The following is a 26020-nucleotide window of genomic DNA, read 5'->3' as shown; positions in this document are numbered from 1 at the left end:
GTGCCACCCCACAGACCCCTGCAGCCCCTGTTGTGCGTGAGCCCCCAGTTCAAAGGGAGGAGCCAATGGAGCTGGGTGCCGCCAGGTCTCGTCTATCGGTGACTGAAATGAACAGACGACGATCGGGGGGGTTGTGTTTTTACTGTGGGGACCCTGGGCATTTGGCTGCTTTTTGCCCAAAGAAGTGACAGCGGGCATCAGTGACCGAGTCTGCCCCGAGAAAGTCCCCTACTTTTATGTCGGGAAACGCCCCGAGCCCGATCTAGACGGTGTGATAGATCGGGTGTCCCACAACAACACTGAGCGACGTCTTTCCGATGCTGCCTGTGGACCTCCACGGCATCTGATTTTGGAGGCACGTCTGATCCTTCCTGGCAAGCCAGAGGGGATTCCAGTCCATGCCTTAATTTTTTTTTATTTTTTTATTATATTTTTATATTTGTATACCGCCCTTCTCCCGAAGGACTCAGGGCGGTGAACAGGGCATATATAAAAATAAAAATTACAAAAATTAAAAAGAGAATTAAATACAAGCCCAAACTAAAAACAGTAGAAAAATGTAAAAAATCCCCAATAAAAACCCCAACGCATCCCCCATCAGGCCAGGCCGGCTTGTTCTAATAGGTAGGTCTTCAAGTCGCGTTGGAAGGAGCGAAGGTCAGGTGCCATCTGGAGCTCAACCGGCAGCTGATTCCATAAAGCCGGGGCCCCCACAGAGAAGGCCCTCCCCCTGGGGGCCACCAGCCGACATTCTCTGACCGGTGGCACCCTGAGGAGGCCCTCTCTGTGGGAACGCACAGGGCAGAGGGAAGTTGACGCCGGCAGCAGGTGGTCCCCGAGGTACTCCGGACCCATGCCATGTAGGGCTTTAAAAACCATTACCAAAACCTTGAACCTCACCCGGAAGACAACTGGCAGCCAATGCAGCTCGCGGAACAAAGGTGTAAAATGGGAGTACCGGGAGACTCCCAAGACAACTCTCGCGGCTGCATTCTGTAGCAGCTGGAGCCTCCGAGTGGTCTTCAAGGGAAGCCCCATGTAGAGAGCATTGCAGTAGTCCAGACGAGAGGTCACGAGCGCATGAGTGACCGTACACAGGGCATCCCGGTCTAGATAGGGCCGCAACTGGCGCACCAGGCGAACCTGGGCGAAGGCCCCCCTAGTCACAGCCACTATATGATCTTCCAAAGTAAGCCGCGAATCTAGGAGGACTCCCAAGTTGCGAGCCCTATCTACGGGGGGTAAAAACTCATCCCCCATAGAAAGAAGTGGAATATCCGAAATAACCCGGGATGCAGGTATGCACAGCCACTCAGTCTTGTCGGGGTTGAGTTGAAGTCTGTTCCTCCCCATCCAGACCCGAACCGCCTCCAGGCAACGGGACATCACGTCGAGGGCATCACTGGGGTGGTTTGGGGTCGAAATGAAAAGCTCCAAAACCACGAATGATCTCACCCAGCGGTTTCATGTAGATGTTGAACAGGAGAGGCGAGAGGACCGACCCCTGAGGAACTCCACAAACGAGAGACCTCGGGGTCGACCTCTGCCCCCCTGCCAACACCGACTGCGAACGTCCCAGGAGATAGGAGGAGAACCACTGAAGAACTGTGCCTCCCACTCCCAATCCCCTGAGACGCCGCAGCAGGATACCATGGTCGATGGTATCGAAAGCCGCTGAGAGGTCTAATAGGACTAGGACAGAGGAATGTCCCCGGTCCCGGGCCCTCCAGAGATCATTCACCAGAGCGACCAATGCCGTCTCCGTGCTGTACCCGGGCCTGAAACCCGATTGGCACGGGTCTAGATAATCCGCTTCATCCAGGACCAGCGGGAGCTGATGCGCCACCACACTCTCAACAACCTTCGCAAGAAAGCGAAGGTTGGAGACCGGATGAAAGTTATTTAACACAGCTGGGTCCAAGGCAGGCTTCTTGAGGAGAGGTCTCACCACCGCCTCCTTCAAGATGGCAGGGAAACTACCCTCACTCAAAGAGGCAGATATGACCGCCTGGAACCAGCCTCGTGTCCCCTCCTGGGCTGCATAAACCAGCCAAGAAGGGCACGGGTCCAATAAACCTGTGGTGGAGCTCAATCTCCCCATGATCCTGTCCACTTCCTCAGGGGTCACAGAATCAAACTCCTCCCAGATAACATCGACAAGACTGCCCGTGTCCTGATCGTCAGACTCCGCCCAGCGGAGGAACTGCGCCTCCAGTCTGAATCTCATTAAACAAGATCTTTAAGGGTTCAATCATTTCAGGCAGCAACTTTTTATAATAATTTATTATAAAGAAAAGGATAAAGTTTTGTCCGCAATTGTTTTTACTGGGCATTACTACTGACACTACTGTTGTGGACACTAAGTTGATGTTGAATTTAATCACAGCAGCAAGACTTTTAGTAGGGCAATATTGGAAGGAAGAACTGCCGACTATAGAAGAATGGACTTTAAAAGTTTGCAACCTGGCGGAAAGGGCAAAGATCTCAGCGTATTTGAAAGACCATTCGCAACAGAGATATATGGTGGAGTGGAAAAAATGGATTGACTATATCCAGAATAAATATGGGACTAAAAAGTTTCATTTAGCATTTGAATAACTGCTGATGTGATATTTATACTGCTTGTAGTCATTTTATAAGAGTTAAAGTGCGATAGATTTAATAGTCTATTGTTGTTTGCATATGGTAGATTATGATTGTTTCTACTTTTATACCTTGTATTTACCTCTGGGAAGTCGGGGAGGGGGGAGGGGGAGGGAGGGAAGTGTTGGGGAGGGTTGGGAAGAGGGGAGGGGGTTGGGAGGGGTTTTGTTTTGTTTTTTTTATAAATAAAATGTACTGTAAAACTCTTCAATAAAAAAAAAGAATTTGGAAAGCCTGCAGACCGCTCGGAATTTGAACCAACGCCAGATCCGGTGGTCTCTTTTCTTTGCGAGGTTCGACTTCCGAGTTCGGTACATACCTAGCGGGCACAATCAAAGAGCGGATGCTCTGTCCTGGAAGCCCGAATATTCCTGAGTGGAAGACAAGCTTCTGCCCAAGACAGTGATCCCCGTCGAGTCTTTTGCTGCAGTGCAGGAGCCGGTTGATATACGGGCTCGGATCCGGGAGGCTCAGCAGCAGGAGGTGTGGGTGGCTCAGCGGAAGGAGGAGGTGGGGCCAGATTCTCCTTGGACGGTCACGGATGGACTCTTGTATTATCGTGACTGGCTCTACATTCCGGGAGGGCCACTCAGGGGACTCATCCTCAGCCAGTGTCACGATAACCCGGCAGCGGGGCATTTTGGCCTGTTCAAGACCCTGAACCTGGTCTCCCGTACCTTCTGGTGGCCCCGGGTCTGACACGACGTCCAGTCCTATGTCACCTCCTGCATCCCATGCAGACAGGCCAAGTCAGCGACAGGGGCCCTGCCTGGATTACTGCAGCCCTTGCTGACACCCAAAAGACCCTGGGGGGCTGTGTCCATGGAGTTCTTGACGGATTTACCCCATCCTCTGGTTTTACGACAGTGTATGTGGTGGTGGACATGCTGACCAAGATGGCGCACTTCATCCCCTGTCGCGGCTTACTGTCAACCCGCGCCAGTAGTCGTATGTTCATTCAGCAGGTGTTTCGGCTGCACGGCCTCCCTGATAGAGTCGTCTCTGATAGGGGGGCCCAGTTTACATCCCGCTTCTGGCAGGAGTTGATGCATGCGTTGGATATCAAGATTTGCCTCTCGTCCGCGCGTCATCCTCAAACTGATGGGGGAACCGAGAAGGTCATCGGTATTCTGGAACAATATCTGCGCTGCTACGTCAATCTGCAGCAAAACAATTGAGTGGACTATAGCTGAGTTTGCATTTAACAATTCGCAGCACACCTCCACACAGATGACACCGTTCTTGGCCAATGTGGGATATCACCCCCGGTTTTTCCCCCTTTCTCCCGTGGACTCACCAGAGCCGGCAGCGAACGACTTCATGGCAGAGTTACAGGCGATCCATCGATTGGTGCGACGTCAGTTAGAGAAGGCCAAGGCCGATTACAAAAGGTTTGCTGACCGGTCAAGGCGGGATACGCCTCCACTATCGGTGGGAGATCGGGTCTGGTTGTCCACCAGGAACCTACCGTCAACACGGCCGGTGAGAAAGTTAGATCACCGATATTTAGGACCGTTCCCAGTCGAGGCTGTCATCAATCCGGTTGCCTATCGCTTAACTCTGCCACGTTACCTGCGCATGCACCCAGTCTTTCATCGGTCTCTGTTGGTCCCCGAGCAACCGGCCTGTCTACTCCGCCGAGCGGAACCTCCCCCATCAGGACCTCATGATGGAGACAGCACCCCCAAGTACGAGGTCGCCAGCATCAGGGACTCCCGTTGGCTGAAAGGTCGTTTCCAGTACCTGATTGAATGGAAAGGCTACGGACCAGAGTAGTTCACCTGGGAAGACGCGACCACCGTTCATGCCCCTGCTTTGGTGACCGCTTTTCATGAACAATTTCCATCCCAACCGCATCCGGATCGGCAGACCCGGGGGAAGGGCCCTGCCGTGCGGGATAGTGTTGTGATTCAGGGTCAGCCTGTGGGTTCGGCAGTTGGGTCGGACGACTCAGAGGAGGAGGGGGGTGTTGAAGACCTTGCTGATGATAGCCCTCAGGCAGGCCCCTCCCACTTGGTCACCATGGAGACCCAGCTGTGTGAGCCTGACAGTGTGGATGAAGATGACCCACAGCTGGCCCTGTTCAAGGACGCCCGACGCAGGAGGCAGTCAAGTAGGAGTAAACAGAGGACGGCAATGGGGCTTCTCGGAAGGAGGGAGAGAGAAGCCACGCCCTGAACTCTTTATAAAGGACTTGTGTGGGGAGGGCTGGTTTGCTGAAAGCAACCGCTCAGATAGTGTTTCAAAGCTCCTGTATCTTGGTTCGTGTCTTGTTTGTTTTTGTAATAAATTTGGCAGACGTCATTCCAGCCTCTTGCCGTTTGTAAAGGGGTTGCCTTTTATGCAAGGCCGGTAGCAGGCTGGTACAGAACAATAACTGTGGAGAAAACCTTATCTTCTTCTTAAATATTTTCTGCATATTCCACCAAATTTTAATCCAAAAAGCTTTAACTTTTTTACAAGTCCACCATATATGATAATACGTTGCATCCTCACAGCCACACCTCCAATATTTAGGCTGGCAGTTCGGATACATACTTGCTAATTTTTTAGGGTCTAAATGCCATCTATAAAACATTTTATAAAAATTCTCTCTTACATTTTGAGTCTGTGTAAATTTTACATTTCTGACCCAAATCTTTTCCCAAGTATCCATTGTTATAACCTCCTGAAAGTTCTGGGCCCACTTTATCATACAATCTTTAACAAGTTCCGTTTCTGAGTCAATTTCTACCAATGTATTATATATCCTTCTTATATGTGCTTGACCTTGATCTCTAATTTGTTTTACCAAATTTCCATCAGTTATCGAGATACCAACTTTCTGATCTTCTTTCCATCTTGCTTGTAACTGCCCATACTGGAACCAAGTTTGTACAATCTTTTCTCCTTTTAAAATATTATATGGCTTTAATTGCCATACATTCCTTTCTATCCTTAAAATTTCTTTATATGTAATCACATCATGTTTAAATCCCACATTTATATTTTCTATTGCATGTTTAGGTATTGCCCAAATTGGTATTTTATAATTTAACTTATATCTATATTTTTTCCATACTCGCAACAGAGCATACCTTAATATATGTGTCTTAAAAACATTATCCACCTTCTTGTCATACAATAAATATGCATGCCAACCAAATAACAAATCATAACCCTCAAGATTTAATAATATCCCTTGTGTTAAATTAAACCAATCACTAATTGATGATAAAGCAGCAGCCTCATAATATAATTTAAAATTAGGCATTTTAAGACCACCTCTTTCACGTATGTCTTGCATTATCTTAAATTTAACTCGTGGTCTTTTCCTTGCCCAAACAAATTTATTAATACCTTTCTGCCATTCCTCCAAATTTGAGTCCTTTTTAAGTATATGTATCATTTGAAACAAAAATAAAAATTTTGGCAAAACATTCATTTTAACTGCTGCAATTCTTCCCAATAAGGATAATTGTAATTTTTTTTCAACTATCTAGCTCTTTTTGTATTTTGACCATAACAATTCATAATTATTTTTGTATAATTTTACATTTGAAGCCGAAAGATATACCCCCAAATATTTAATTTTTTTAACTACCGTATTTTCTGGCGTATAAGACTACTTTTTAACCCATGAAAATCTTCTCAAAAGTCAGGGGTTGTCTTATACGCCAGGTGCTGAAACTTTAGGGACAGGGCTGGCTGGAAAACCTGGAGCGGATCTCCCATTTAGTCTGTGCAGGGAAAGCGGGACCAATTGGAGTAGAAGCTGCAGTCTGTGATTTTTTACAGGCTGGGGTCTGGGCGTCTTTCCTTCTAAAGTTGAAGAGCAGCTGTAGTCTATCCCAACTTGAAAGGCAGGTGGGGAATACCGCAGCCAGAGCAGCTGCTTAGCTCTAAGGACACATTTGACTCAGGAACTGGGCAGGCTGGCTGGAAAACCTGGAGCGGATCTCCCATTTAGTCTGCGCAGGGAAAGTGGGACCAATTGGAGTAGAAGCTGCAGTCTGTGATTATTTACAGGCTGGGGTCTGGTCGTCTTTCCTTCTAAAGTTGAAGAGCAGCTGTAGTCTATCCAAACTTGAAAGGCAGGTGGGGAATGCCGCAGCCAGAGCAGCTGCTTAGCTCTAAGGACACATTTGACTCAGGAACTGGGCGGGCTGGCTGGAAAACCTGGAGCGGATCTCCCATTTGGTCTTTTTTTTAATCCCATTTATATCCTGCCCTTCTCCGAAGACTCAGGGCGGCTTACAATTTAAAGCACAAATCAATGTGCTTAGCAATAGCCTTCATTCTATGTATATGCCTGCTTATTAGAGCTTTCACCCCCCCCCCACAAGCAGCATTATTACAAAGTCAGCTTATTGCTCCCAACAATCTGGGTCCTCATTTTACCTACCTCGGAAGGATGGAAGGCTGAGTCAACCTTGAGCCTGGTGGGATGCGAACCTGCACTAATTACAGGCAGCTGGTGTTACTTAAGGCTCTGCGCAGGGAAAGCTTTAGAGTGAATTAGGAAAAGTGAAAAAGTGAATTAGGAAAATAGGAAACGGTTGCTGGAATTGGGTATGTGTAGTTTAACGAAGAGAAGGGTAAGGGGTGACATGATAGCAGTGATCCAATATCTCAGGGGCTGCCACAAAGAAGAGGGAGCCAAGCTATTCTCCAAAGCACCTGAAAGCAGGACAAGAAGCAATGGATGGAAACTAGTCAAGGAGAGAAGCAACCTAGAACTAAGGAGAAACTTTCTGACAGTTAGAACAATTAACCAGTGGAACAACCTGCCTCCAGAAGTGGTGAATGCTCCAACACTGGAAGTTTTTAAGAAGAGACTGGACAGCCATTTGTCTGAAATGGTATAGGGTTTCCTGCCTTAGGAGGGGGTTGGACTAGATGACCTCCAAGGTCCCTTCCAACTTCTACTTCTTCTTCTTCTTCTTCTTCTTCTTCTTCTTCTTCTTCTTCTTCTTATTATTATTATTATTATTATTATTATTATTATTATTATTATTATTATTATTATTATTATTATTATTATTATTATGTTTAATCCACTTGCACTGTTTTATGTTTACATGTTTGATGACAAACAGCCTTATGTTTATAAGTGACAGTTTTCCTACTAAGTACCTGCATGTCATAAGCATTTGAATTAAAATTACCATATTAAAATCAAATCTGATGTTTTTTAATTTTTATTTGGTGTGCGTTGGAAGAGGGGTAGTCTTATACGGCGAGTATAGCCCAAACCCTATAATTTAACAGGAAATATAGGGGGTCGTCTTATACGCCCAGTCGTCTTATACGCCAGAAAATATGGTATTTCAAATCCCGTTAACTCTTCTAAAACAACCTTTTGTTCTATAGTCATATTTTTAGACAGTATTTTAGTTTTTTGCGTGTTTATCTTAAATCCAGAAACTTTTCCATATGACGTTATTATCTCCATCAGTTCTAAAACTGAGTAAGTCGGTTGACTTACTGTAATAACCAGGTCATCCGCAAATGCTCTCAATCTATAATCTTGATCTCTTATTTTAATTCCCTTAATTTTATTTGAATCTCGTATTTTAATCAATAATATTTCCAATGTTAAAACAAACAGCAAAGGTGACAACGGACAGCCCTGTCTTGTACCCTTTGCAATATTACATGTTTCTGTCAAACTACCATTAACTATTATTTGAGCTGTTTGCTTCTGATATATTGCCCTAATAGGTTGTAAAAAATTATCCCCAAACTCCATTTTCTCCAATGCCTTAAATAAAAATTGCCAGTCCAATTGATCAAAGGCTTTTTCAGCATCCAAAAAGATCAGCGCTGCAGAAACCTGGTTATTTCTATCCAAAAATTCCAATAAGTCTACAATATGTCTCACATTATTCTTCATTTGTCTACCACTTATAAATCCAGTTTGATCACTATGAATCATTTGCTGCATTACCTTCATTAATCTATTTGCTAAGATTTTTGCAAATATCTTATAATCAGTGTTTAAAAGCGATATTGGCCTATAATTTTTGGCTTGAGTAATATCTTGATCTTCCTTCGGAATCAATGATATAAAGGCTGTTTTCCACGATGGAGGCACTTCTCCTCCCAATTGAATTGTCCTAAACAGTTCTCTTAAAGGTTCCACCATTTCTAACTGTAAAACTTTATAATAGACGGCAGTCAGACCATCTGTTCCTGGTGCTTTCCCCACCTTTAATTGGTTAATTGCTAAAATAATTTCTTCATCATTTATCAATTGATTCATCCCTTCCCTTTGCTCTTGTGTAAGAACAGGGATATTAACTTCTCATAAATATCTATATCTACATCTTGAATCTTGTCCCTGACATACAACTTAGAATAAAAATCAACAAAGGCCTTTTTAATAATATTCTGCTGAAACACCACTTTACCCTTGTAATCTATTCTATCTATATTACGTGACCTTTGTTTCTTCCTTAACAAGTAAGCTAACCACCTACCCGACTTATTAGCATTACAAAAAGTATTGTGTTTAACATACCGTAAATTGGTAGCCACTTGATCTGCCATCAACATATCAAACTGGCCTCTTAATAAAGTAATTACCTCTTTAATCTTCCCATCAGATGGATTCAAAATTAAAGCCTTCTCTTTCCTCTTAATTTCCTCTTCTAATTCTTTTCGCTTATGTTCCAGTTTACGTCTATGTTTATTGTTCAAATATATTAACACTCCTCTCATATAAGCTTTGCTTGCATCCCAAACCATTTCAATAGAAGTACCCTTGTACATATTCATATTAAAAAAATCTTTCATCTGTTTTTTACACTCTTCCACATTTTCTTGATATCTAAACAAATTTTCATTTAGCCTCCAAGACCGCCTGTCTCCATTGTCTTTTTCTATTTCCAACCATACTGGACTATGATCTGATATAGTTCTTGGACATATCTTTATCTTCTTAATCCTAGAAAAAAAATCATTAGTAATTAATACAAAATCAATCCTGGAAAAAGATTGATGCCTATCGGAAAAAAAGGTAAAGTCTTTTTCTTGCAAATTTCTTTCTCTCCAAACATCTCTCAATTCCAAATCGTCTTTCATCTCAAAAAAAGATTTAGGCAATCTAGCATGACTTGGTATATTTCTAAAAAGATCTTTTTTGTCCTTCTGTACATCCAAAACACCATTCCAGTCTCCCATAAAAATACAGGATTTATAATCCCATTGAGTTATCTTGCTATGTAATAGTTTATAAAATTCTCCTTGCTGTTGATTAGGAGCGTATAATCCAACCAAAAGTATTTTCTTGCCTTCTATTAATAATTCAATTATAACATATCTTCCTTGTTTATCTGTTTCAATTAAATTATCTGTTAAGTTATTCTTGACATAAATAACTACTCCATTTTTCTTGTCTGGAGTAGACGCAATAAACTGTGTACCCAGCCTAAAATTTATCAAATATTTTTGATCAGCTGCTCGAATATGCGTTTCCTGTAGACAAATAACATCATTTCTAAATTGTTTTAAATACTGAAATACTTTCTTTCTCTTGTGCGGGGAATATAATCCGTTAACATTCCAAGATAGAAACTTTGTCACCATCTTTTGTGACCTGAAGCTTTCGGAGCGCCTCTTCCAAGACCACCTGCACTCTCTTCAGTTTCGCTTCTCCCACTGCTTCACTGTAAGTAGGTTTTTGAGATATAATTGTAGCTTTCTGTTGTTCTTGTTCTTGTCTCATTCGTCTAATTGCAGCCCGTGTCATTCTTTGTTCTCTAACCTCTTCTGTTGGCACCTGGGACTGATCCACTTCTGTGATTTGCTGGGATTCTTTATCCTTCTGCAGAGTAGCTCCTTCAGCTCCTTGTATACTCTCCATTTGCGAAAGACGCTCTCCTTCACCATTCCTTTCTTTAAATTCTGAAGATGGCGGAGAACCTGCCTTCAAAATATTAGAATAAAAATCTCGTGCCTGCAAAACTGTATTAAGACGATATCTCGTGCCTGCATACATCACCGCCATGTCTGCTGGAATCTCCCATCTAAACTGAACCTGCCATTTCTTTAATTCATCTGCCAAGAAAGCAAATTCTTTTCTTTTCCTTAAAATTCTTGGAGGAATCTCTTTCAGAATTAAAACTTCTTGCTCAGCAACTGTAAATCTGTTGTTATAGAAGGCTTGGATGACCACATTTCTAATTGATTTCTTTGTAAAATAAACCACCACATCTCTAGGTAACTTTCTTTGTCTTGCAATCCAAGAGTTAACACAAAATATTTTGTCTATATCCCCCATAATATCTTCTGCTGGACGCTCCAAAACCGATTCAAGAGCTTTTGCCAATAATTCTTTCAAATCTTCCTTAGGATCTTCTTTCAAACCTCTGATCCTCAAAGCAAACTCCATATCTCTATATTGTATCATAACTACATCATCATCGATCTTTTCCATCACATTTTCAGCATCCAACATTTTAGCATCTAATCTCATATTGTTTTGACTGAGCTCTTCCACGCGATCATCCAAATGCTCAATACAAACTGCAAGCCCTTGAAATGCAGCCAAAATGTCTGCTCTTATTTCAGTATTCTTCTCCTCAATAAGTTCAGCTATTTTTGGGGATTGTGTTTTTAAAGCATCTTGTAAAGCATCTTGTAAATCTTTTATTGTTAATGCTGGTGCGGGTGCGGGTGCCACAGGAGGAGGCATCAAAGCCTGTAACAAAGAATGCTGAACTGGCGAAGCACCAGCACTTCTAGGAACTTTAGTTGGTTTAGAAGCCATTTTAACACCCAGTTAATTTCTATTATGCACTTTCACTTTCCACACCGCTTGCAGCTTTCTCTCAAAGTATTCAGAGTTAAAGTTCAAATACTTGCTATTACAGTATTCTCCTGCACAGCTCTGCCTGCATCCAGGTAATCCACAATTAATTATTGATAGCAGGGATGGTTGCAGCGTCCGGCTCTGCTCCAAAGCCTTGGAACAGAGGAGTTCCGGAGTCTGGAGCAAATTCAGGCTTCGGGTGGGCTCACACACTTCAACCACCAGAATTTGAGCTCTGGTGGTGTAGGGGAGCTCTACCTCTACCTAAACGCTCACCCCCCCTCTTCTCCTGAGGAGAGGGTTTCCGAGCCGCCAAACAGCTGATCGTTGCTGTTTTTAGTGGCTCCACGGAAAACAACGGGGCTGACGGCTGGAATGGCCACCATCGATGGAGCCTTGCCACCCGGAAGTCTATTATTATTATTATTATTATTATTATTATTATTATTATTATTATTATTATTATTATTATTATTATTATTATTTTGGTGGGGGGGAAAATCCAAGCCACAGCTCCAAAGGTTCTCATGAGATCCAACCCTGTACATTCCCTTGAGCAGGAATAGGCAACACAGAACCATTCCTCACTTGCACTTAACCACAGCAACATCATTGCCCAACAATCTCTTTTTTGCTGCCTGAACTCATAATGTCAGTTTCACCTGGTCTCTGGCCCATATCAAAGGCAGCTTTAAGTCATACTTAGTCAGTCGTTGTGCAGATGGGAGTCCTTTACAGGTGATAAAGTGAGCCTGCTTCGAAAACAGATCTATCACAGTCCAGATGACAGTATTTCCTCTACTGTTGGGTAGGTCTACAATAAAGTTGGGGGCAATAAGCTGACTTTGTAATAATGCCGCTTGGGGAGGGACGAAAGCCCTAATAAGCAGGCATATACATAGAATTAAGCCTATTGCTAAGCACATTGATTTGCCCTGAGTCTTCAGAGAAGGATGGGATATAAATGGGATTTTTTAAAAAAAGTCCATAGCTATTTCTTCCCATGGTTGAGAAGGGACTGCCACCGACCGCAGTAGCCCAAGGATTTTCCCTGGGATTCTTTTCATGGTGGCACATACAGTACAGCTCCTGACATAGTTTTCCATGTCTCGTTTTAGTCCCGGCCACCAAAATTGCCGGCGAATGAGATGTAGTTTTTAGATATCCAAAGTGTCCAGCCTGTTTGACATCATGGCTGTGTTTGAAAGCATTAAGACAGAGAGCTTCAGGGAAGTAAAGTTCCCCCCCCCTTGTAAGCCAGACCATCCCTGCATGTTAGGGACGTCTGATTGTCTTTGAATCATTGATTGGTGAGGAGTTCTCGTTTTATTTTCTTTACCCTGGGGTCACCAGGATTAGAGGTCCTGTGAGGCGTGAGTTGGGCTGCAGTTTGTGGACTGGAGATAATTGCCTCATTAACTTCTTTGTGTTCTCTTTTGTACAGGGGCAATCTTGATAGTGCATCAGCTAGTAAGTTTTTTCTTCGTGGTATATACTTTAGAGTAAAATTAAAATGGTTAAAGTACTGGGCCCATCGCACTTGCTTTGGGGACAATTTGCGGGGAGTTTTTAGTGCCTCTAAATTTTTGTGATCTGTCCATACTTCAAAAGGCAGCTTGCTCCCTTCTAGATAGTGTCGCCAGTTTAATAGCCCCCATCTAATTGTGAAGGCCTCCTTCTCCCAAACTGTCCATCTTCTCTTGCTTTCAGTGAATTTCTTAGAGGTGTAGGCACAAGGTTGCAGGACCCCACTTTTATTCTTTTGCAGTAATACAGCTCCAACTGCCACGTCGCTGGTGTCAGCTTGAATTACGAAGGGCTCCCCTGGGCAGGGGTGCTTTAGAACTAGCTCAACAGCAAATAGTCTTTTTAATTTCTCAAAAGCTGTCTGATAACTCATAGTCCATACTAGTGAATGGCCAGGTCGCGTTTTTTCTCCTCTTTTTGTTGTGATTCAGGGTCAGCCTGTGGGTTCGGCAGTTGGGTCGGATGACTCGGATGACTCAGACGAGGGGGAGGAGGGGGGTGTTGAAGAAGAACTTGCTGATGATGGCTTGGAGGCTCCGCAGAGCCCTCAGCCAGGCCCCTCTTACTTGGTGGAGACCCAGCTGCGTGAGCTCGACAGTGTGGATGAAGATGACCCACAGCTGGCCCTGTTCAAGGATGCCCGACGCAGGAGGCAGTCAAGTAGGAGCAAGCAGAGAAAGGCTGTGGGACTTCTCGGAAGGAGGCAAAGAGAGGCCACGCCCTGAACTCTTATAAAGGGAGTGTTTGGGGGAGGGCTGGTTTGCTGAAAGCAACCGCTCCGATAGAGGATCAAAGCTCCGGTATCTTGTTTCATGTTTTGTTGTTTGTTTGTGTAATAAATTTGGCAGACGTATTCCAGCCTCTGCCGTTTGTACAGGGGTTGCCTTTCTGCAAGGCCGGTAGCAGGCTGGTACAGAACACTTTTACCTGTTTTGAGTAGTTCTGTAAGAGGTACAGCAATCTCAGCAAAAGAGGGAATAAATTGACGGTAGAAGTTGGCAAACCCTAGGAAGCTCTGGAGCTGTTTGAGAGTCTTTTGGGGCTGCTGTTCAATTATAGCTTTCACTTTGGCTGGGTCCATTTCAATGCCCTCATTGGAAATTCTATAGCCAAGATAATCTAATTGAGTTTGGTGAAATTCACATTTCGACAATTTGACATAAAGTTTGACATTCAATAGTTTCTTTAACACTTCTCTGACCAGTTTTATTATGGTCAGTCATATTCATACTGTATATCAGGATGTCATCAAGATACACCAGAAGCCCTTTGTATAAATGATCATATAGGACCTCATTAATCAACTGCATAAATATGGCTGGGGCCCCTTGCAGTCCAAATGGCATGACTTTGAACTGGTAGCTTCCCAAGGGGCAGTTGAAGGCTGTTTTCCACTCATCCCCCTCCTTTATTCTCACCTGGTAATATGCTTCTCTCAGGTCTAATTTAGTGAAGACGCTCCCCTTCACCAGGTGGGTTAGTAAGTCTTTCAGGAGGGGGAGAGGGTATTTATTTTCCACTCTCACAGCCTTAAGACCCTTATAGTCCATGCAGAGATGAAGAGACCCATCTTTTTTTTCTTTGAACAACACAGGGGCTCCCACGGTAGACTTGGCCCACTCAATGAATCCCCTCACTAGGTTTGTATCCACATATCACTGCATCTCCTCCATTTCAAGGGGGAACATAGCGTACATTCTTTTTTTTATTCAAAAGTTTTAAAATACATTTTTAAAACATAAACTCCCGCCCTCCCCCTCCCCCCCCACTTACCCTCCCTCAGCCTCCCCCCCCCCGACTTCCCAGAGCTGAATACAGGGTATTAACTTTTACCAACTAAAGCTAGAATATGCTAACTAACTAAAAAACACATTAAATTCTATCGCACTTTAACTCCCCTTAAACATAACTAAATAACTAACTAATAATGAATACTTAATAATACATCATATAAAACTAGTACTTATTCATATGCTAAATGAAACTTTTTAGTCCCATATTTATTCTGAATATACTCGATCCATCTTCTCCATTCCACAATATATCTCTGTTGCAACTGTTCTTTCAAATATGCTGAAATCTTTGCCATTTCCACCAGGTTTGAAACTTTCAAAGTCCACTCTTCTATAGTAGGCAGTTCCTCCTTCTTCCAATATTGCGCTACTAAAAGTCTTGCTGCCATAATTAAATTCAACATCAATTTAGTATCTATAACAGTACAATCTGTAATAATACCCAACAGAAATAACTGTGGAGAAAACCTTATCCTTTTCTTAAATATCTTCTGCATGTTCCACCAAATTTTAATCCAAAAAGCTTTGACTTTTTTACAAGTCCACCATATATGATAATACGTTGCATCATCACAACCACACCTCCAACATTTAGGCTGACAGTTCGGATACATACTTGCTAATTTTTTAGAATCTAAATGCCATCTATAAAACATTTTATAAAAATTCTCTCTTAAATTTTGAGCCTGTGTAAATTATACATTTCTAACCCATATCTTTTCCCAAGTATCCATTGTTATGACGTCCTGAAAATTCTGGGCCCATTTTATCATACAATCTTTAACAAGTTCCGTTTCTGAGTCTACTTCTATCAATGCATTATATATCCTTCTTATATGTGCTTGACCTTGATCTCTAATTTGTTTAACCAATTTGTTTAACCAATTTAGAGCCTTGGTGGAGCAGTGGGCTAATGCCTCCTTAGGTAACACCAGCTGCCTGCAATTAGTGCAGGTTCGCATCCCACCAGGCTCAAGGTTGACTCAGCCTTCCATCCTTCCGAGGTAGGTAAAATGAGGACCCAGATTGTTGGGGGCAATTAAGCTGACTTTGTAATAATGCCGCTTGGGGGGGGTGTGAAAGCCCTAATAAGCAGGCATATACATAGAATGAAGGCTACTGCTAAGCTTGTAAGCCGCCCTGAGTCTTCGGAGAAGGGCGGGATATAAATGGAATTAAAATAAAAAAAATTTTTTCATCAGTTATCGAAATACCAACTTTCTGATCTTTCTTCCATCTAGCTTGTAACTGCCCATACTGGAACCAGGTTTGTACTATTTTCCCTTCTTTTAAAATATTATATGGCTTCAATTGCCACACATTACTTTCTATCCTAAGAATTTCTTTATATGTAGTCACATCATGTTTAAATCCCACATTTATATTTTCTATTGCATGTTTAGGTATTGCCCAAATTGGTATTTTATAATTTAACTTATATCGATATTTTTTCCAAACTCACAACAGAGCATACCTTAATATATGTGTCTTAAAAACATTATCCACCTTCTTATCATACAATAAATATGCATGCCAACCAAATAACAAATCATAACCCTCGAGATTTAATAATCTCCCTTGTGTTAAATTAAACCAATCACTAATTGATGATAAAGCAGCAGCCTCATAATATAATTTAAAATTGGGCATTTTAAGACCACCTCTTTCACGTACATCTTGCATTATCTTAAATTTTACTCATAGCGTACATTCTTGGTCGGGGGAGTTTGGCCCCTGGTAACAGTTCAATGGAACAATCATTGGGATGGTGAGGAGGCAAGGTATCACATTCTTTCTCACTAAATGCCTTTGCTAGGTCCCGGTACTCACTGGGAATGAGTGGCTCGCCTGGTGGCCATAAGGCAGCCATGTGCACTTGCTCATTGGGTGGCCTAAAATCCCCTGTAACATCTTTTGAATCAATGGGGGGATCGGGCCCTATGGGTAGTCTCACAGTTCTCATTCCTTTCTCCAACCAGATAAATGGCTTACATTTGTCTAACCAAGCTAGTCTTACGATCACAGTTTCAGTCATTTTTGGAGCCACCAGGAAGTGAATAAACTCCCAATGCTCACCTATTTTTAGGGGCAAGGGCTCCATTAATTGCGTGACTAAAGTCCCTCCCATTAGGGAGCCATCAGCTTGCTCAAACCTCACAGGTTTGGAGAGCGGTTTAGCCCGTATGCCCAGTCTCAGGGCACATGACAGGCTAATGATGCATCGGGAGCAGCCAGTATCGACTAGTGTCGACTCACCATCGGGTCATTCTCCCCTTCATCGTCGCTGTCAAAGGCAGGTAGAGTGGGGGCGGGTCCAGTCAGTGGGCCAGTGTCCTCCTGGGTGGGCGATGTAACCTGGACAATGGGCTCCTGGGTAGCCCAGTTGGACTTTTCTCTCGGTGGCTGCTGTACAGGTCTCCTCCTCGTTGCTGATTCCAGTCTAATCTGGTGTTGCAGGTAGGGAACTGGACAGTTCACTGCTCGATGTCCCTGCTGTCTGCATCAAAAGCACTTGATTGGCAGGCCTTTAGGTGGCCTAGGTCTTTCGGCAGTAGCAGTCGTTGGAGGTTTTCGGGGGGGGGTAGCCGTTTGGGTTATGGCTTTGGCGCAGCTTCGGGTGGGAGAGGCTTCTTATAGCAGGTGAGCTGGACATCTAATTTCACCGCTGCCTGGTACCATTCTTGCAGCTGGTCAGGTACAGATCGGTAGATGCATGCCTGAGAAAGGTGGTCGTCCAACCCTTCTCTCAAATGATGAATTATGGATTGCTTTGGCCATGTCTCTATCCGACCGGCAATCTTGCGAAACTCCCACACGTACTCCAGGGCAGGTCGGCCAGCTTGTTTTATCTTGTGGATTTGTTCTTCTGCTTTGAGGGCAATGGATGGGTCCTCAAATCTGTCTCTCAGCCCGAGGAGGAAAAGGTGGGGGTCCTCCAATTCAGGGGTTTGCTCATTATATAAATTGTTTAATCATTCAGATGCTTCTCCCTCTAGGCTGGACGCAATCACATTGATCATAGCACCTGGGTCTGGGTAGAGATAGGCCCAGTGAGAGCGTACTTGGTTGAGGAAAAAAATCAGTTTTTCTGGGTCCCCATTGAAAGTTGCTCTGAAGGGTGGGCTCATCATTGGTTGCTGGGGCCCCCATTGCTGCTGGCCCCATCCTGATTGTTGATTCAATGGCTGCTGGGGCCCCCACTGCTGTTGTTGTGCCCCCAGTTGCTGCTGGCCCCATCCTGGTTGTTGATTCAATGGCTGCCAGGGCCCCCACTGCTGCTGTTGGACCCCCAGTTGCTGGCTACCCCATTGGTGCTGCTGTATGCCTAGTGGTTGAACGTTTGGGCCCTGCTGCTGCTCCCCTTGCTGTGGCTGTCTGAGGGGAGGCTGCTGTTGGCTGGCGGGAAGTCGTGGCACCACCTGCTGCTGTAGGCCCCTCAATGGTTGTTAGATGGGGGTTGCTGTCATCTACTCTTTTGTTGGACTGCAGGGAATTGTGGCACCCTCTGCTGCTGATCTACTAGGAGACGTGTTTGCCTCAAGTGCTGTGGCGCCTCCCTCAATTGCAGGCCCCTCAGTGGTTGCTTGGTGCTTGGGGGTGGTGACTAGCCTCCATGGAGTTGTCATCCTCCAACTAGCTGTTGCTCTCCAGGCTTCTGCATCACCCCAAGCTGTTGAAAGGCCTCTATTAGCTGATGAAGGTCCAGAGGTTGTTGCCCCTCCTTCTGTGGGGGTTGCCATACTCCCCACTGCTGCGGGGGTCCTAGGTTCTCTTCCTCTGTGGCACTGGATGCCCTAGCAGGGGACTCCAGGGGTTGGAGGGCTGTTAGCTCTGCGAAAGGGGGGCTGGAGGCCTCTCTCGGCAGGAGGTGTTCTGCGCTCCTCACTTCTAGCTCTTCAAACCTTTCTGCTAGATAGTCAATTGATTGGCTATGGGCTGCAGAAGGATATTTCCACTCACCCAAGTATTCAATCTCAGATGGCCTGGCAGCTCCCCCCCAGTCTGGGGAATGCAATGTGCAGGAGTTGTCTCTTTGTTGTCGCCTCCTCTGCCTTTGAAGCCCTTGGGGATGGCAAGGCCGCTTTGGGGTGTCTGGAGTCTCCACTGGGCTTAATCCACTCTGACGACCAGACCAATTCTCCTGGTTGTTTGGGTCTAGCTCCCAGCTGGGAGGATTGCTGAAACTCTTTTCCTACTGGCTTCTTCGCTGGCCCTTCCCCCCCTGGGATGGTTGCTCCTGCCAGGGAGCTGAGTTCAGGCAATTTCTCCTCCTCCATGATGGAATCTTCCCTGACTCTTTGTCAGCCTGTCTCCCAAACTTGGAGACAGCAATGGGAGGTCGGGACCCCCAAGTTAGTTTGTAAAGTTAGTGGATTCCAGCTTGATGTCAAGTTTCCGATGGATGAGCTCTTCAAAGGACTCTGAGGCATTGTTTACCTTAAAAGTTTTTTCTTAGAGCCCTATAACATCAGCAATGCTTGCTGGAAGTGGAATCTGAATTCACCTCCCTTTAGCACAATAATATGAAACACAATTCTCCTCCTTTCATTGCTGTCATTAATCACATTCTCCAATTAGTTTGAAGGGTCAGTTTTCCCTTCTGTTAGACAACCCGCCAAATTCTTATCTTCTCTTATTTCAAAACAGCCTTGAGAGACATTCCTCCTCCTCCCCCCAGCATCAACTGATTCTAGCTCTAAAAGTAACGCACAAGTTTTAAATATGAAATAGCTGCTTCTTCATCTTTTGTCAAAGCAAGAACATCTGATGTTTGCAGCATTGACACACAAGTTTAGTGCTGTAGGAGAATAGCACAAAACTTTCTTCAAGTCCAATCCAATTATCAGCTGATATTATGCCCTTTAAACACACCTAATCCAAAACACTTGTGTAAACTCAGAGCATAGCTAAGCCCTCTGATCTACTGTAGTTCATTTGCATCCTCCCCAGCTCCAATCTAATCTTGAATTAAAAAGAATGTTTGGTGGATATTTTCCCACCACCACCTGACATTTAGTAGTGGAGAAGGAAATAAATACTCTCCTTAGTATGTCCTTTACACCATAAATAAAGCCAACCATTTGCCACCATTGTGCCTGAGGCAGAAAAGGGATTGCCAATGGGAGCAGGGCATTTCAAGACAGATAGTTTTAGGCTGGCTCAGGAACTGGTGAATAGTACTTTTACATGACAGTATAGAAGTTCCCACAGTATCCTTCAGGTGTCTTGACTCATAAACCCATGCATATTGCCAAGGATAATGGTTGTTGAAAATATGGGATGGACACTACATTGCTATGCCAGTTTTTTAAGATGCAGAAGTCAGACCTGAGGATAGAATACAGAATATGTTGCAATTCTACTAACACACCAACATTAATTTAGTTTGCACATTTGGCAATTTCTGAGTTGCACCTGATATTTTCTGTAACATCCATGAGAACGAGCAATGCCAGAAAAGCAGCATGAAGAGCCATGCAGCGTCAAGCCATGAGCAGCAGCAGTGGCACAATCAATGCAATGAGCCTTGAGGCCTGCAGCTGGAGGAAGAGGACGAGATGGGTGGAGGAAGTGTGGAAAATTTTCCTGGGCTGCAGCCACACCTAGACCTACAACGAATGGCGTCCAGTCTGCAGCATCTGGAGGGTCCTCCGGCAATCTTCTTCCCCCCAACCCAACAGCCCTATGACAGCCTGGATCCGGAAACTATGGACACCCAGGAGGAGCCCGGCAGCAGCTTGCTCACGCATTCCTTGACCCAGACAGCTTGGAACCGGGGTGCCTGGGGGCATCTGCCAGTCAGAAAGGCATCTTAGGCATGATTGGTGCTGCCGAAGCTGGCCTGGTACCTGGCAAGAAGGTGAAGTTGGCAGAGGAGGAAGGTGAGCGGCAGTCCCAGCAGCAAGAAGGGCCCTTTCTGAGCATGGCCCGAATCCTGCAGGACCAGTCTCTAGCTTGATCCTTCAGCCTCTGCTGTCCAAAGGTGCCGAGGAGCCCAAAGTGAACTGCAGGTAAGGTGACAGTGTGCTGAGAATAATGGTGAGGGCTGTGGTAGCTTTCTAAAGAGCCCCTGCCAGGGACTGCAAACCTCTCCCTGCAGAGAGGCGGAGCCTGCAGAAGCCCCTCTCTGGGCAGAGGAGCTCAGTATTGCCTGTCTGAGCAGCAGTGCAACAGGTGTCGGGGCATGGGAGGTCCAGCTGCAGTGGTCCTAAGGTAAGCGGGTACAGGGCACCTGGGGCAGCTCCACCCCTCCACCCTAGCTTGATTTTTACGCGTGCGTCAGGTATTATTTAATATTATTTGTTAATATTTTAAAACTTTCTTATAACATAATCTAGTTTTGTGTACTGAAGGGAAAAGAATTCAGACCCGGGTCGATAGAGATGCTCTGAACCAGCCAGGCAGCCTCGTCTCACCAAAAAACCCTCCTGAGCAACTGCCCGCTGAACTTTTATTCACCTCCCTCTTCTGAATTCCAACATTACAAAAACTCTATCAATCTCATACAAAATAGGATACATAGAGATAATTGGATACATAGTGAGAACTTCTCAGGTGCCTATGAGATCATTACAAAAACAAGATACTAAAAGATATATGTGAAAGCTCTATCATAGTGTTTCCCAAACCTCCCACATGCCAGCCTGTGAGCCAGGAGAGTATGCTCATCACTGTAACTCATGTGGAGGCCAATAAGGGGGTTTGGGAAAGCTGAAGGCTGAGAAGCCAAATTCTTGGGAGGCCAAATTCTGGCCGTTCCCACGTCCCCTTTTTTTGTTTAATGACAGAAGCAGAATGTTCAAGATAAGCTTGCATAACGTGTAAATCTTTGGCATTGAAGGCAGAGGTGTGGGATCGTTTAACAATAAGTGAACGGCACAATGCTAGCAAAGAGGGAATACATTGGATACAGCAACACAAACTAATCAATATAACTATAATTAAGATACCATAAACAAATAAATGTTTAAACCAAACTAAATCTGGCAGATATATTAAAATTGGCAAAAAGAGTATAATTTTGAATAGTAGTAGCTGGAGCACAGACAGGAACAATGCAAGAGCTAGTAACTTCATGAGCAGAGGCAGACATTTTTAAGCAAAAATTACTCTGACCAGAAATATTGGCCAGTTGTAGCCACAAATTGAATTGTCCTCTATTTGCTAAATCTTCATGAATTCCTACAGCTGAAGGAATAAAAACCAAAAAATTTAATTTAATTTAATAATTTGATTTCTATACCGCCCTTCTCCCGAAGGACTCAGGGCGGTGAACAGGGCAATACACAATAAAAGTCGAATACAAAAATTAAAAAACCATTAAACATCATGCCCATAAAATCAATACATATTAAAGTTAAAACTAGTTTTAAAAACCCAACCCCATCCCGTCAGACCAGGCCAGCTTGTTCGAAAAAGAATGTTTTGAGATCGCGCCGGAAGGAGCGAAGGTCGGGGGCCATCCGGAGCTCAACCGGTAAGCGGTTCCAAAGGTCTGGCGCGCCCACAGAGAACGCTCTCCCCCTGGGGGTCACCAATCGGCATTCTTTGATCGGCGGCACCCTGAGGAGGCCCTCTCTGTGGCAGCGCACTGGACGGAGGGAAGTTGACGCCGGCCGCAGGTGTTGCCATAGGTAATCCGGACCCATGCCATGAAGGGCTTTGTAAGTCATAACTAACATGAACACAGCAACAGTCCAAGTGCTGAATTGGTGTTAAGTTGCGCGATAATTGCCAACAGGAAAAGTTCTGGGGTCGGCTCTAGCTGCGCAGTAGTAAGGTCACGAAGGGCATCTGCACGGAGTGTTTTTAACATTCCCCATGTCACTGGTGGCTGAGTTCCTGCTGGCCGCGAAGGTCTTTTACGCCTTCTTGGTGTTTCACCCATCGGGTTCGGGTTCAATGTCAGGGCTAAATTGAACTCTGGGAGCGGACTGCTCAGCCTCTGGCGCCAGCTCATGTTTGGCTCGGAATGGCTTCACACACCTGGCAGGCACCCACACCGGTCCTGTAGGAGTAAGAACAGATGCATACCCCCTTCCCCAAGTAATCAATTCAGCTGGTCCCTTCCAGGTTCGGTCAGGCAGCTCCTTATATAGCACTTGTGGTCGTTCCAGGGGAAGCTCCTTCCTAAAATGTCTCTCTGCAGGAGTAGAAGCTTGATTAGTGATCGTTAAATGATTCAAAGTAAATACCAATACTGGAATCAAAGTTTTAAGATCTGAGGGAGTAATTCCCCTTTCTTTTAAATGTTTAAACAACAAAGTTTTAAATGTACGATGTGCACGTTCCACTATAGCTTGGCCTGAACTATTGTATGGAATGCCATGTCAGAGAGAAATATCCCAAGTGCTGCAAAATTGAGAAAAAGCATTAGAAGTATATACAAGAGCATTGTCTGTCTTTAAGACAAGTGGTCGTTCCATGACAGCCATGGCAGCGAGAAGGTGCTGAATAACATGAGAGGCAGTTTCGCCGCGAAGGGGGTAACCCACACATAGCCAGAATAAGTATCTATGCATACGTGAAGATAGGAAGCTGGAGGAAATTGCGGAATGTGAGTAACATCCATCTGCGAGAGGGCATTGGCCTCAGTTCCTCTTGGATTAACAGCATCAAAGGGAAAAGAGAGGGGGGAGAAGGAGCAAGAAGGACAGGCTGAGATAATATCATGAGCCTGAGAAAGTGGAATATTAAAGGTAGCACGAAGAGATTTAGCATTCTGGTGAAAATAGGAATGGCTAGTCAAAGGGTCAGTAAAAAGTGAAGCCACCTTAAAAGAGTGGAGAGCAGAATCTGCTCTGTGGTTGCGATCAGAAATAGTATCAGAAAAACCTGTATGGGAGCGAATGTGAGCAACGAAAAATGGGGCAGTACGGTCACGCAGGAGAATTTGAAAAGTAAGGAATAGAGAAAGCAAGTTACGGTCCAAAAGTGGGGATAAATAAGCAAATGCAATATGGTTAAAAAGATTGTAAACCTATTGTGAGTCCACTATAAGATTAAAAGGAATTGTATCATGTAATTCAAAGGCTAAAATCACTGCAGCAAGTTCAGCACGCTGGGCGGATGTCTGAGAAGCTGTAAACCTAGCTTGCCATTTGCCATTAACTTGCCAAACAACCACCCCACGGGTACGAGACCCATCTGTAAATAATGTAATAGCATTAGGAAGAGGGGTAGAAACCTGTGCAGACTGAAAAACAAAAGGCAATTCCTGTAATAAAACCAAACGTTGGTCCTTGGGGGGGTTAACTTTGCGAAGGGCAGAATTGATTTGATGAAGACAATGTCGCATCGCCGTGGAGACTGGAATCCGTGCATCAGGGGTTAAATGACCTTGCAAGGCAATAAAAAGTGGACACAACAAAGCAGTAGTTAACCCTAAAAATGGTCTAGCCCAATTAAGATGACCTAAAAAACTTTGCAATTGTACCAGAGTAAAATGAGAAGCAAAACATTTTTTGTCTTTGGCTGGATGAATTACAGGTGCAAGAGCTGTAGCCAAAAGTTCTGTCTTATGAGATTCAGTTCCAATGTTCTGACACAATTTAATCATTGGAGCAATGGTAGTCTCAGGTTTGGAATAAATTGCTTTCAGGGCTGTTTTGCAGTCCTGATTAGCATTTTCATATGCCAATTGTTTCATCAGAACGTCAGCAGCAGTTTCACCTTCTCAGGGAGAAGCCCTCGGGTGAAATTGCTTTGCAACCCATTTTCTGTAACACTTCTTTTCAGCTCTTTGTAAACTGCAAATGGGACAGACTCATGGACTTGCTGATTTTGAGTGTTTTGGACCACGGGGCAGACAGCCATTAATGGCAATGCCTCCTGGACGTCCTCTGAATTTCCAGAGGCCAATGCAGACCGCACCATTTGCTGAATAGCAGTCTGTGTTTGAGGCTGTTGAGGGTCCAAATTTTGCTGACTCTCAGAGCTCCACTGCCGTGAAGAATTATTATAAGACGGCGGTGGCTGAGGGTCTGGGGGGTACAGGATTGGTGCCTCAGGAGTTATTAATTTTGGAGGGTACAAGAGAGAATTGGACAACTCAATAATAGCTTTACCGCAGAGTTGCCAAGTACTGATATTGGAGTGGTTGCAGCCCGATGCAAATTTTTCCCAATTTCTTGCCAATCATTGGGATTAAGAGACCCATCTGCAGGATACCAAGGGCATAACCTACCAATCATCTTAACCAGCTCTTCCACATCCTCTTTATAGACTTTAACTGTTTGCGTAGTCTATGTCAACAAATTGCAAAGGTCAGATACCTGTTTTTTCTGTCCTGTTGAAAGAGAAGTCCCCATACGTACCTCGTTGATTCCTTAAACGGAATGAACAGTTGAACGCGTTCGTTTAGCTCCTGCCGAGCGAAGGTAAGCCAGAAGTTACAGTTTGCCTCACGGCCTCACACGGGGCACCAGATGAAGGGAAAAGAATTCAGACCCGGGTCAATAGAGATACTCTGAACCAGCCAGGCAGCCTCGTCTCACCAAAAAACCCTCCTGAGCAACTGCCCGCTGAACTTTTATTCACCTCCCTCTTCTGAATTCCAACATTACAAAAACTCCATCAATCTCATACAAAATAGGATACATAGAGATAATTGGATACATAGTGAGAACTTCTCAGGTGCCTATGAGATCATTACAAAAACAAGATACTAAAAGATATATGTGAAAGCTCTGTCATAGTGTTTCCCAAACCTCCCACATGCCAGCCTGTGAGCCAGGAGAGTATGCTCATCACTGTAACTCACATGGAGGCCAATAAGGGGGTTTGGGAAAGCTGAAGGCTGAGAAGCCAAATTCTTGGGAGGCCAAATTCTGCCCATTCCCACAGTGTACCTCTTTTATTGTTCTTATTTAAGTATTAAGTGCATGAAATAATAAACTACCTTTCGCTATATCGTTTTTTATACTTAAAACAGTCATTAGGGTAGAGAACCGGTTGTTAAATTATTTGAATCCCACCACTGATCAAAGGGATCTCATTGTTGGAAGGTATCAGTGAGGAGAAGGTTACAAAACAATTTTCAAGGTATTGGATATACCATGGAACACAGTGAAGGCAGTCATCAACATGTGGAGAAAATATGGCACAACAAGAACCAAGAACTGGAAGCCCCTCCAAAATTGATGAAAAATTGATGAAAAAACAAGAAAACTGGTCTGAAAGGCTGCCACGAGGCCTACCGCAACTTTAAGGGAGCTGCAGGAATTTCTGGCAAGTACTGGTTGTGTAGTGCATGTGACAACAA

The 26020-nt window shown here is 44.4% G+C and overlaps 1 pseudogene across 1 annotated transcript; it reads left to right on the top strand.

Moving 5' to 3' along the window:
• The first annotated feature begins 1292 nt into the window (after positions 1-1292).
• On the top strand, positions 1293-20820 carry LOC308676841 (immediate early response gene 2 protein-like; annotated as a pseudogene). The gene is made up of 2 exons: positions 1293-1298; positions 20298-20820. The product of its transcript is annotated as an immediate early response gene 2 protein-like (transcript).
• Positions 20821-26020: the final 5200 nt, after the last annotated feature.

The sequence above is a fragment of the Vipera berus genome, assembly GCF_964194415.1.
Source record: "Vipera berus genome assembly, chromosome: W".
NCBI lineage: Eukaryota > Metazoa > Chordata > Lepidosauria > Squamata > Viperidae > Vipera > Vipera berus.
This window is presented reverse-complemented; position numbering and strand designations above follow the sequence as displayed.